The sequence below is a fragment of the Saimiri boliviensis genome, chromosome 16 (genome assembly GCF_048565385.1).
Source record: "Saimiri boliviensis isolate mSaiBol1 chromosome 16, mSaiBol1.pri, whole genome shotgun sequence".
Classification (NCBI taxonomy): Eukaryota; Metazoa; Chordata; class Mammalia; order Primates; family Cebidae; genus Saimiri; species Saimiri boliviensis.
The window spans coordinates 79,215,887-79,229,165 of NC_133464.1; the positions used below are offsets into that span (position 1 = coordinate 79,215,887).

A 13,279-nucleotide genomic window follows, 5' to 3' on the forward strand; every position below is an offset into this window, starting at 1 on the left:
TTGTATTATACAAAATGTCCAGTTTTTAACAAAAAATTGTAAGACATTAAAAAGCAGGAAAAAAGTCCTATGTACAGGAAAAACAACACTCAAAAGAAACTGTCCTCAATGAAAGCCACTGCTGAACTTATTAGACAAAGATTCAAGTCAACAATATAGGTAAATTATGTGAAAAAAATTAGGAAAGTATGAAAATAATGTCTTGTAAAATGTAAGATATATACTCCAGTTTCTCTTCAAACTGTATAAATCTTTTGCTTTTTACTAAAGATTTCTATAGAGAGGAACAATTCTGAGTCTTAATCCAATTTTTTGAGGCCCTGTTTCTGTGGGACTGATTTAAAAAATAAAATAAAATAAATAATAATAAAATAAAATATAAGATATTAAAAAGAAATTACATTTGAAAATGAAAATTTTGAAGTCAGAAAGTACAATTCCTGTAATGAAAGATTCACCAAAGGAGCTCAAGAGAGAATTTCAACAGACAAAAGAAAGACTCAGAAGACTTAAAGACAGATTAATTGAAATTATGCAGTCTGAGAAATCGAATACAATGTGAAGAAAAAGGAACAGAGCCTCAAAAACCTGTGGAACATCAACCAGCATACCAACATCCACAGAAGGGAAGTTCCAGAAAAAGAAAAGAAAAGAAAGGAGGGGAAGAAACAATCATTGGAGAAATAATGGGCAAAACTTTTCAAGTTTGATTAAAAAATATTCATTTACACATTCAGGAAGCACAATGAATATCAATTAGGATAAATTCAAAGAGATCCATACTTAAACACATCGCTTTTGAACTGTTGAAAGTCAAAGAAAAGGAGAGACTCATGAAAGCAGCAAAAGAAAAGCAATCCTCATGTATAAAGGATCTCAATAATTTGACTAAATTCTCAGCAGAAACTGTGGAAGCCAGCAGGCAGTGGGATGACATATTCAAATTGCTGAAAGAAAAACACGTTAACTTAGAATTTTATATCCAGAAAATCTGTCCTTCAAAAATGAAGGAGATAAAAAATGAGAAAATTCATCATTTGCAAATCTGACCTAGGAGAAATATGAGAGGGAGTTTCTCAGGGTGAAATGATGGGACAGTAACGAATATCCAAATGAACAAACGAAGAACACCAGAGAAGGTCACTACATGGATAATGCAAAGACAGTATAAACATGTTTTGGTCTGAGGTTTTATCTCCTATCTGATTTAAAGATAAATGCACAAAGCAATAATTATAAAGCTATCTTGTTAGGCATATAATTCACGAAGATGTAATTTGTATGACAACAAAAGTACAAACGGAAAGAGGAAATGTAGCATAATGGAGTAAAATTTTTATAAACTACTGAAATTAGGTTGATATTAACCCAAATTAGATTCTTCTAAATTAAGATTTTTATTATAATCTTTAGGGCAACCACTAACAAAATAACTCAAAAACACAGGGGAAAAATAATAATTAAAATGGCATACTAGAAAATATGTATTTAACACAAAAGATGTTAGTAATACAGAAATAGAAACATTAAAAAGATGCAAAACACAAAGAAAATAAATTTTTAAATGGCAGTCAAAAACTCTGTCTTACTAGTCATTACATCAAATATGAATGAACCTAACAGTCCAATCAAAAAGTAAAAATTAGAAGAATCGATTTTTTTTAAAACCCAAATATAATTGTTTCTTTTGCTGTGCAGAATAGATCCCATTTGTCTATTTTGGCTTTTGTTGCCATTGCTTTTGGTGTTTTAGTCATGAACTCCTTGCCTATGCCTATGTCCTAAATGGTATTGCCACAACCAACAGAATGGGAAAAAATTTTTGAAACTACCCATCTGAAAAAGGGCTAGTATCCAGAATCTACAAAGAACTAAAACAAATTTACAAGAAAAAAACAACCCCATCAAAAAATGAGTGAAGGATATGAACAGGCACTTTTCAAAAGAAGACATTTATGCAGCCAACAAACATGAAAAAGTGCTCATCATCACTGGTCGTTAGAGAAATGCAAATCAAAATCACATTGAGATACCATCTCATGCCAGTTAGAATGGCGATCATTAAAAAATCTGGAGACAATAGATGCTGGAGAGGATGTGGAGATATAGGAACATTTTTACACTGTTGGTGAGAGTGTAAATTAGTTCAACCATTGTGGAAGACAGTGTGATGATTCCTCAAGGACCTAGAAATAGAAATTCCATTTGACCCAGCAATCCCATTACTTGGTATATACCCAAAGGATTATAAATCATTCTATTATAAAGACACATGCACATGTATATTCATTGCAGCACTGTTTACAATAGTAAAGACTTGGAACCAACTCAAATGCCCATTGATGATAGAATGGACAAGGAAAATGTAGTATATATACACCATGGAATACTATGCAGCCATAAAAAGAATGAGTTAATGTCCTTTGCAGGGATGTGAATGAATCCGGAAACCATCATTCTCAGCAAACTGACATAAGAACAGAAAATCAAACACTGTATGTTCTCACTCATAAGTGGGTATTGAACAATAAGAACATATGAACACAGGGAGGAGGACATCACACACTGGGGTCTGCTGTGGGATGGGAGGCTAGGGGAGCAATAGCTTGGGGTGGGGAGGTTGGGGAGGGATAACATTAGGAGAAATACCTAATGTAGGTGACGGGGGGATGGAGGCAGCAAATCACCATGGCGTGTGTGTATCTATGTAACAATCCTGCAAGATCTGCACATTTACCCCTGAACTTAAAGTATATATTTAAAAAAGCACAAATATGATCCTAGTATATGCTGTTGACAAGAAACAAACTTCAGATTTAAAGACACAATAGGATGAAAGAAAAAGGATGGAAGAAAATATGCTGAGTTAATGATAATCAAAAGAGAGTGGGAGTGGCTGTATCAATACGAGACAAAACAGACCTGTAAATCAAAATTTAGCACTAGAGATAATAAAAGACATTTTATAATGTTAAAAGGGTCAATGCAACTGGATGTGGTGGTTCATGTCTGTAATCCCAACACCAGCATTTTGGGAAGCCAAGGCAGGAGGTTTGCTTGAGCCTAGGAGTTTGAGATCAGCCTAGGCAACACAGCAAGACCCCATCCCTACAAAACAAATTTTAAAATGGTGGTGGGCATGGTGATGTTTTCCTGTAGTCCTAGCTACTCAGGAGAATGAGGTGGAAGGATCACTTAAACCCAGGAGGTCAAGGCTGCAGTGAGCCATGATTGTGCCACTGAAGTCAAGCCTGGACAACAGTGCAAGACCCAAGACTCTGTCTCTCAAAAAAAAGAGAGATCAATCCATCAAGAAGATACACTAATTCAAACATATGTATACCTGCTATGGTTTGAATGGTGGTGTCCCCTTCAAAATTCATGTTGAAACTTAATCTCCAATGCAACAGTATTAACAACCGTAACCTTTGGGAGGCGATTAAGTCACCTGCACCCTCACAAGTGGGATTAGCACCATTATAAATGGGATCTAAGATAAAGAGAGTAATGTGAGCACACAGCATTCATTCCCTCCAGAGGATGCAGCAGTAAGGCGCTGTCATGGAAGCAGAAAGCAGCTCTCACCAGACATGCAGCCTTTCAGCACCTTTATCTTAGATTTTTCCAGCTTCTGGGACTGTAAGAAATAAATTTCTATTGTTTGTAACTTATCCAATGTGTGGAACTTTGTTACAGCAGTGAAAACAAAGATAAAACCTGACAACAAAGCCTGAAAATGCATGAAGTAAAAACTGATGGATAGAATTGAATAGAGAAACAGACAATTCAACAATCACAGTTGGAGATTAGAATAACCCACTTTTCAATAATAGATAAGGCAACTAGGCTGAAGATCAACAGGAAAACGGAAGACTTGAACAATATTAATGTGAGGTAAAAACAAACTGCATTTCCTCTGTTCTCATAAAACAATGTGTGAAGTTTCTTCCCCACACACCAAGAAAGCAATCAGTTCTACTGCAGACATCAGCTGGGTGTCCTTCAGTTCAATTCTGACACTATCTGCCTGGAGATAGCATCAGACCCCACAGGTTGAGGCCTCAGTTTTACAAGACACCCCTCCACTTCTGATGCCAATCACAGGTCCCAGGTTGTTTTTGACCTGTGCTTCTGGCCAACTAGCTATAAATCAGGGTCATCATAATTCCCTCCTTGGGTTTCATTAATTTGCTAAAGTGGTTCACAGAACTCAGAGAAGCACTTATTTTCATTTACCAACGGATTATAAAGGATACAGATGAAGAGATGCATAGAGCGAGCTATAGGAAGGGGTGTAGGAGTTTCCATGACCTCCCCCCACATGCCACTCTCCAGGAACCTCCATATGTTCAGCTATCTGGAAGCTCCTCATACTCTGTGCCTTTGGACCTTTTATGGAGACTTCATTAGAGAGGCATAATTGAAGCACAGATAACCAGGTAGAAATGTGGTTGAACAAAAAGGTATGATCTAATCCTAACAGACTGAGTGAGGAAACCCAGCCAGGTCGGTCTGTGCAGATTCTTCTTGGCCTGTCTGTGCAGCATTCCTTCCCCCAGGGCATAGGGCAGGACCCTTTCTGAAATAAGGTTCTTATTTCACCATCAGCCAAGGTAGATCAGCAAATTTCTTTATGGTCAGCTACAAGACAGAAAGGGGGGGAATAATTACTCCCTTGAAGTAAAGTGAATAAAGGGACAAATGAAAGGAAGGCAGGAGAAGGTTACAGTGAGATTCTGCTTTCTGAGGTCTTCCTCTGAGGCATAAAGCACCCTAACATTATAACAAAGGACTCTTCCACCTTTATTACTCGGAGCCACTTCAAAGTTGCTTAAGGAACCAAGGACAAGAGGCTGAATACCTTAACAAAAGGTATGGGTATTGTTTTAGTCACTTAGGAAGTAACAAGGGCTGTGGGAATTATATACATAAATATATGCATAAAACGATTATATATATATTATATATATATATATATATATATATATATATATATATATATATATATTTTTAAGATGGAGTTTCACTCTTGTCGCCCAGGCTACAGTGTAGTGGGGCCATCTCAGCTCACTACAACCTCTGCCTCTTGGGCTCAAGCAATTCTCCTGCCTCCGCCTCCTGAGTAGCTAGGATTACAGGAGCATGACACCACATCCAGCTAAAAAATTAGCTCGCTCTATGCATCTCTTCATCTGTATCCTTTATAATCTGTTGGTAAATGAAAATAAGTGCTTCTCTGAGTTCTGTGAACCACTTTAGCAAATTAATGAAACCCAAGGAGGGAATTATGATGACCCTGATTTATAGCTAGTTGGCCAGAAGCACAGGTCAAAAACAACCTGGGACCTGTGATTGGCATCAGAAGTGGAGGGGTGTCTTGTAAAACTGAGGCCTCAACCTGTGAGGTCTGATGCTATCTCCAGGCAGATAGTGTCAGAATTGAACTGAAGGACACCCAGCTGATGTCTGCAGTAGAACTGATTGCTTTCTTGGTGTGTGGGGAAGAAACTTCACACATTGTTTTATGAGAACAGAGGAAATGCAGTTTGTTTTTACCTCACATTAATATTGTTCAAGTCTTCCGTTTTCCCCTCTTGATATTAGACAGATCAACAAGACAGAAAAATTAAAATTAACAAGGATATTCAGGACTTGAACTCAGCTTTGGACCAAGCGGACCTAATAGACATCTACAGAACTGTCCACCCCAAATTAGCAGAATATACATTCTTCTCAGCACCACATCATATTTACTCTAAAATCGACCACATAATTGGAAGTAAAACATTCCTCAGCAAATGCAAAATAATGGAAATCATAACAAACAGTCGCAGACCACGGTGCAATCAAATTAGAATTTAGGATTAAGAAGCTCACTCAAAACTGCACACCTGCATGGAAACTGAACAATGCTTCTGAATGACTACTGGGTAAACAACAAAATTAAGGCAGAAATACAGAAGCTTTTTGAAACTAACGAGCACAAAGACACAAAGTACTAGAATCTCTGGGACACAGCTAAAGCATTGTTTACAGGGAAATATATAGCACTAAATGCACAAAGGAGAAAGCAGGAAAGATCTAAAATCGACACCCTAACATCACAATTAAAAGAACTAGAGAAGCAAGAGCAAACAAATTCAAAAACTAGCAGAAGATAAGAAATAACTAAGATCAGAGCAGAATTGAAAGAGATAGAGACACAAAAACCCTTCAAAGAAATCAGCGAATCCAGGAGTTGGTTTTTTGAAAAGATTAACAAAATAGATAGACCATTAGCCAGACTAATAAGGAAGAAAAGAGAGAAGAATCAAACAGACACAACACAAAAATGAAAAAGGGGAGATGAAAAAAGTGAAAAAGGGGAGATGACTACTGATCTCATAGAAATCAAAGTACCATCTGAGAATATGATAAGCATCTCTACGCAATTAAACTAGAAAATCTAGAAGTGGAGAAGTTATTGGATACATACACCCTCCCAAGATTAAGCCAGGAAAAAGATGAATTCCTGAATAGACCAATAACAGGTTCTGAAATTGAGGCAGTAATTAATAGCCTACCAACCAACAAAAGCATAAGACCAGACGGATTCATAGCCAAATTCTACCAGAGGTACAAAGAGGAGCTGGTACCATTTCTTCCGAAACTATTCCAAACAATAGAAAAAATGGGAATCCTCCCTAACTCATTTTATGAGACCACCATCATCCTGATACCAAAACCTGGCAGACACAACAAAAAAACAAAACTTCAAGCCAATATCCTTGAAGAACATTGATGCAAAAATCCGCAATAAAATACTGGCAAACCGAATTCAGCAGCACATCAAAAAGCTTATCAAGCACAATCAAGTCGACTTCATCCTTGGGATGCATGGCTGATTCAACATAGGCAAATCAATAAACATAATCCATCACATAGACAGAACCAATGACAAGAAACACATGATTATCTCAATAGATGCAGAAAAGGCCTTTGATAAAATTCAACAGCCCTTTATGTTAAAAAGTCTCAATTAACTAGGTACTGATGGAATGTATCTCAAAATAATAAAAACTATTTATGACAAACCTCCAGCCAGTATCATACTGAATGAGCAAAAACTGGAAGCATTCCCTTTGAAAACCGGCACAAGACAAGGATGCCTCTCTCACCACTCCTATTCAACATAGTATTGGAAGTTCTGGCCAGGGCAATCAGGCAATAGAAAGAAATAAAGAGTATTCAAAGAGGAAGAGAGGAAGTCAAATTGTCTGTTTGCAGATGATTGTATATTTAGAAAACCTCATCGTCTCAGCCCAAAATCTCCTTAAGATGATAAGCAACCTCAGCAAAGTCTCAGGATACAAAATCAATGTGCAAAAATCACAAGCATTCCTATACACCAGTAACAGAGAGCCAAATCATGAGCAAACTTCCATTCACAGTGACTACAAAGAGAGTAAAACACCTAAGAATACAACTTGCAAGGGATGTGAAGAACCTCTTCAAGGAGAACTGCAAACCACTACTCAAGGGAAAAAGAGAGGACACAAACAAATGAAAAAAACATTCCATGCTCATGGATAGGAAGAATCAATATTGAGAAAATGGCCATACTGCCCTAAGTAATTTACAGATTCTATCTTATCTCCATCAAGCTACCATTGTGTTTCTTCACAAAATTAGAAAAGAACTACATTAAATTTCATATGGAACAAAAAAGAGCCTGTATAGCCAAGACAATTCAAAGCAAAAAGAATAAAGCTGGAGGCATCACACTACCTGACTTCAAACTATACTGCAAGTCTACATTAACCAAAACAGCATGGTACTGGTACAAAAACAGAGACATAGACCAACGAAACAGAACAGAGATCTCAGAAGTAATGCTACACGTCTACAACCATCTGATCTTTGACAAACCTGATGAAAACAAGCAATGGAGAAAGGATTCCCTATTTCACAAATGGTGTTGGGAAAACTGGCTAGCCATGTGCAGAAAATTGAAACTGGACCCCTTCCTGACACCTTATACAAAAATTAACTCAAGATGGATTAAATACTTAAATTTAAAACCTAAAACCATAAAAACACTAGAAGAAAACCTAGGCAATATCATTTAGGACATAGGCATGGGCAAAGACTTCATGACTAAAATACCAAAAGCAATGGCAACAAAAGCCAAAATTGACAAATCGGATCTAATTACACTAAAGCACGTCTGCACAGCAAAAGAAACGATCATCGGAGTGAACAGGCAACCTACAGAATGGGAGAAAATTTTTGCAATCTATCCATCTGACAAAGGGCTAATATCCAGAATCTACAAAGAACTTAAACAAATTTACGAGAACAATCAAATGACCCAATCAAAAAGTGGACAAAGGATACAAACAGACACTTCTCAAAAGAAGACATGTATGCAGGCTATAAATACATGAAAAAAAAAGCTCATCATCACTGATCATTAAAAAAATGCAAATCAAAACCACAATGAGATACCATCTGACATCAGTTAAAATGATGATCATTCCTTTCAGCCAGAACCGCCATCTTCCGGTAATTCGCCAAAATGACGAACACAAAGGGAAAGAGGAGAGGCACTCAATACATGTTCTAGGACTTTTAGAAAACATGGAGTTGTTCCTTTGGCCATATATCTGTGAATCTATAAGAAAGGTGATATTGTAGACATCTAGGGAATGGGTACTGTTCAAAAAGGAATGCCCCACAAATGTTATCATGGCAAAACTGGAAATGTCTACAATGTTACCCACTTTGTGGTTGGCATTGTTGTTAACAAACAAGTTAAGGGCAAGATTCTTGCCAAGAGAATTAATGTGTGTATTGAGCACATTTAAGCACTCTAAGAGCCAAGATAGCTTCCTGAAACATGTAAAGGAAAATGATAAGAAATAGAAAGAAGCCAAAGAGAAAGGTACTTGGGTTCAACTGAAGCATCAGCCTGCTCCACCCAGAGAAACACACTTTGTGAGAACCAATGGGAAGGAGCCTGAGCTGCTGGAACCTATTCCCTATGAATTCATGGCATAATATGTGTTAAAAAAAATTAAAAACCTCTGGACTTAAAAAAAAAAAAAAGAATGGTGATCATTAAAAAGCCAGGAAACAACAGATGCTGGAGAGGATATGAAAATAGGAATTCTTTTACATTGTTAGTGGGAGTGTAAATTAGTTCAACCATTATGGAAGACAGTGTGGTGATTCCTCAAGGATCTAGAACCAGAAATACCATTTAATCCAGCAATCTCATTACTGGGTATATACTCAAAGAATTATAAATCATTCTACTAGAAAGGCACATGCTCACATATGTTTATTTCATCACTGTTCACAATAGTAAAGACTTGGAATCAACCCAAATGCCCATTAATGATAGACTGGATAAAGAAAATGTGGCACATATACACCGTGGAATGCTATGCAGCCATAAAAAAGGATGAGTTCATGTCCTTTGCAGGAACATGGATTAAGCTGGAAACCATCACCCTCAGCAAACTAACACAGGAACAGAAAAGCAAACTCTGCGTGTTCTCACTCAGAAGTGGGAGTTGAACAATGAGAACACATGGACACAGGGAGGGGAACATCACACACCGGGCCTTGTTGGGGAATGAGGGGCCACAGGAGGTATAGCATAAGGAGAAATACCCAATGTAGATGAGGGGTTGATGGGTGCAGCAAACCACCATGACACGTGTATACCTATGTAACAAAACTGCACGTTCTGCACATGTATCCCAGAACTTAAAGTATACTTTTTAAAAAAGTATCATAAATAAATTGTATTTCTCCCTTAAAAAATTCACCTCTCACTGGCAAGAGATGATATCTCATTGTGGTTTTGACTTGCATTTCTCTAACAATTGGTAATGTTGAGCTTTTTTTATATGTTTGTTGGCTGCATGAATGTCCTCTTTTTAGAAGTGTCTGTTTATGTTCTCTGCTCACTTTTTAATGGGGTTAGACCTTCATCAGATGGATAGAAGACAAAATTTTTCTCCCATTCTGTAGGTTGTCTGTTCACTCTGATGATAATTTCTTTTGCTGTGCAGAGCTCTTTATTTTAGTTACATCCCATTTGTCACTTTTTGCTTTATTTGCAATTGTTGTTTGGCATTTTTGACATGAAATCTTTGCCTGTGTCTATGCCTTGAATGGTATTGCCTAGATTTTCTTCTAGGGTTTTTATAGTTTGGGGTTTTATATTTAAGTCTTTAATCCATCTTCAGTTAATATTTGTATATGGTGTAAGGAGTCCAATTTCTGCATAAGGCTAGCCAGCTCTTCCAGCACCATTTATTAAATAGTGAATCCTTTTCCCATTGCTTGTTTTTGTCAGGTTTCTCAAAGATCAGATGTGTGTGTGTGTGTGTGTGTGTGTGTGTGTGTGTGTGTGTGTGTGTGTGTATGTGTTATTTCTCAGTTCTCTATTCTGTTCCATTGGTCTACATGTCTGATTTTGTACCAGTACCATGCTGTTTTGGTGACTATAGCATTATAGTATAGTTTGAAGTCAGGTAATGTGATGCCTCCAGGTTTGTTCTCTTTGCTTTGTCATGCTTTGGGTATGAGGGCTATTTTTTTGTTTTCATATGAATTTTAGGATTGTTTTTTCCAGTTCTGTGAAGAATGATGGTGGTATTTTTATGCAAATTGCATTGAATTTGTAGATTGCTTTCGGCAGTATGGCCATTTTCACAATATTGATTCTACCTTTCCATGAGTGGGAGATGTGTTTCCATTTGTCTGTGTCATTTTATAATTTCTTTCAGCAGCATTTTGTAGTTGTCCTTGTAGAGGGCCTTTCACCTCCTTGTTTAGAAATGTTCCTAAGTATTTTATTTTATTTGCAGCTATTGTAAAAGAGGTTGAGTTTTTAAATTTGATTCTCAGTTTGATCACTGTTGGTGTATACCAGTGCTAGTGATTGGTGTACATTGATTTGTGTATCCTGAAACTTTACTGAATTCATTTTTCAGATCTAGGAGCTTTTTGGATGAGTCTATAGGGTTTTCCAGGTATATGATCATATCATTGGCAAATAGCAACAGTTTAACTTCCTCTTTACCAATTTGGATGCTCTTTATTTCTTTCTCTTATCTGATTGCTCTGGCTAGGATTTCCAGTACTGTGTTTAATAGAAGTGGTAAAAGTGGGCATCCTTGACTTGTTCCAGTTCTCAGGGGAAATGCATTCAGCTCTTCCCCATTCAGTATAATGTTAGCTATAGAACTGTCATAGACGGTTTGTATTACCTTAAAGTATGTCCCTTCTATGCTCATTTTGCCGATGGTTTTAATCATAAAGTGATGTTGGATTTTGTCAAATGCTTTTTCTGTGTCTATTGAGATGATCACGTAATTTTCTTTTAATTCTGTTTATATGTTGTATCACATGAATTGAGCTGCATATGTGAAGCCATCCCTGCATCCCTTGTATGAAACACACTTGATTATTATGGATTATCTTTCTGATGTGCTGTTGAGTACAGTTAGTTAGTATTTTGTTAAGGATTTTTGCATCTATGTTCATCAAGGATATTAGTGTGTAATTTTCTTTTTTTGTTATGTCCTCTCCTGGTTTTTATATTATGGTGATACTGGTTTTATAGAATGATTTAAAGAAGATGCCCTCTTTCTCTATATTATAGAATAGTGTCAGTGTTGCTACCAACTCTTCTTTGAATGTCTGATAGAATTCAGTTGTGAAGCTTTCTTGTCCTAAAGTTTTTTGTTGGCAATTTTTTTTATTACTATTTCAATTTTGCTGCTTGCTATTGGTCTGTTCAGAGTATTTATTTCTTTTTGGTTTAATATAGGAGAGTTGTATATTTCCAGGAATTTATCCATCTTTTCTAGTTTGTGGGTGTAAAGGTTTTCATAGTATCCTCGAATGATCTTTTGTATTTCTGTGGTATCAGTTGTAATATCTCCTGTTTCTTTTCTAATTGAGCTTATTTGGATCTTCTCTCTTCTTTTCTTGGTTAATTCTACTAATGGTCTATAAATTTCATTTATCTTTTCAAAGAACCAGCTTTTTGCTTAATTTATCTTTTGTATTGTTTTTTGTTGTTTCAATTTCATTTACTTCTGCTCTAATCTTTGTCGTTTCTTTTCTTCTGTTGGGTTTTGGTTTGGTTTGTTCCTGTGTCTCTAGTTCCTTGACATGTAACCCTAGATTGTCTGTTTGTGCTGTTTCAGACTTTTTGATGTCAGCATTCAATGCTATGAACTTTCCTGTTAACATCGCTTTTGCTGCATCATAGAGGTTCTGATAGGTTGTGTCACTATTGTCATTCAGTTCAAAGAAATTTTTTAATTTCCATATTGATTTTATTGTTGACTCAACAATCATTTAGGAGCAGGTTATTTAATTTTTACATATTTGCATGGTTTTGAGGGTTCCTTTTGCAGTTGATTTCCAATTTTATTCCACTGTAGACTGAGAAGTACTTGATATAATTTTGATCTTCTTAAATGTATTGAAACCTGTTTTGTGGTCTATCTTGGAGAATGTTCCATGTGCTGATGAATAGACCATATATTCTGCAGTTGTTGAGCAGTAAGTTCTGTAAATATCTATTAAGTCAATTTGTTCTAGGGTATAGTTTAAGTCCATTATTTCTTTGTTGATTTTCTGTCTTAATGGCCTGCCTAGTGCTATCAGTGGAGTATTGAAGTCTGTCACTATTATTGTGTTGCTGTCAATCTAATTTCTTAGGTCTAGTAGTAATTGTTTTATAAATTTGGGAGCTCCAATGTTTGGTGCATATATATGTAGGATTGTGATACTTTCCTTTTGGACTAGTCCTTTTATCACTATATAATGTCCCTCTTTGTCTTTTTAAACTGTTTTATGCTTAAAAAAGAAAAAATTCTTTTTTATATTTGTCAGATTGGGTTAATTTAAAAGTCTTGTCTTGGAGCTCTGAAATTATTTCCTCTACTTTGTTGATTATATTTCTGAGATTTTCCAGCATATTTTGCATTTCTCTAAGTATGTCTTTCATTTCCAAAAGTTGTAATTGTTCTTTATTTATGCTATCTATTTCTCTAGATATTTTTCTGTTTCTTTAAAGTCGGTTTTGTCTGATATAAGAGTAGCTACTCCTGAGTGCCTTTGGTTTCCATTGGCATGGAATATCATTTTCCATCCCTCTACCTTAAGTTTATGTAAGTCCTTATGTGTTAGGTGAGTCTCCTGAAGACCACACAAACTTGGTTTGTGAATTCTTATTTATTCTGACATTCTAAATGGAGCATTTAGGCCA

General features: G+C 36.2%; 1 non-coding gene across 1 annotated transcript; it reads left to right on the top strand.

Annotated features, from left to right (window-relative positions):
- The first annotated feature begins 220 nt into the window (after positions 1-220).
- On the top strand, positions 221-336 carry LOC120365888 (U5 spliceosomal RNA). The gene has a single exon (XR_005580721.1). It is a non-coding gene; the product is annotated as a U5 spliceosomal RNA (small nuclear RNA).
- The last annotated feature ends 12,943 nt before the right edge of the window (positions 337-13,279 follow it).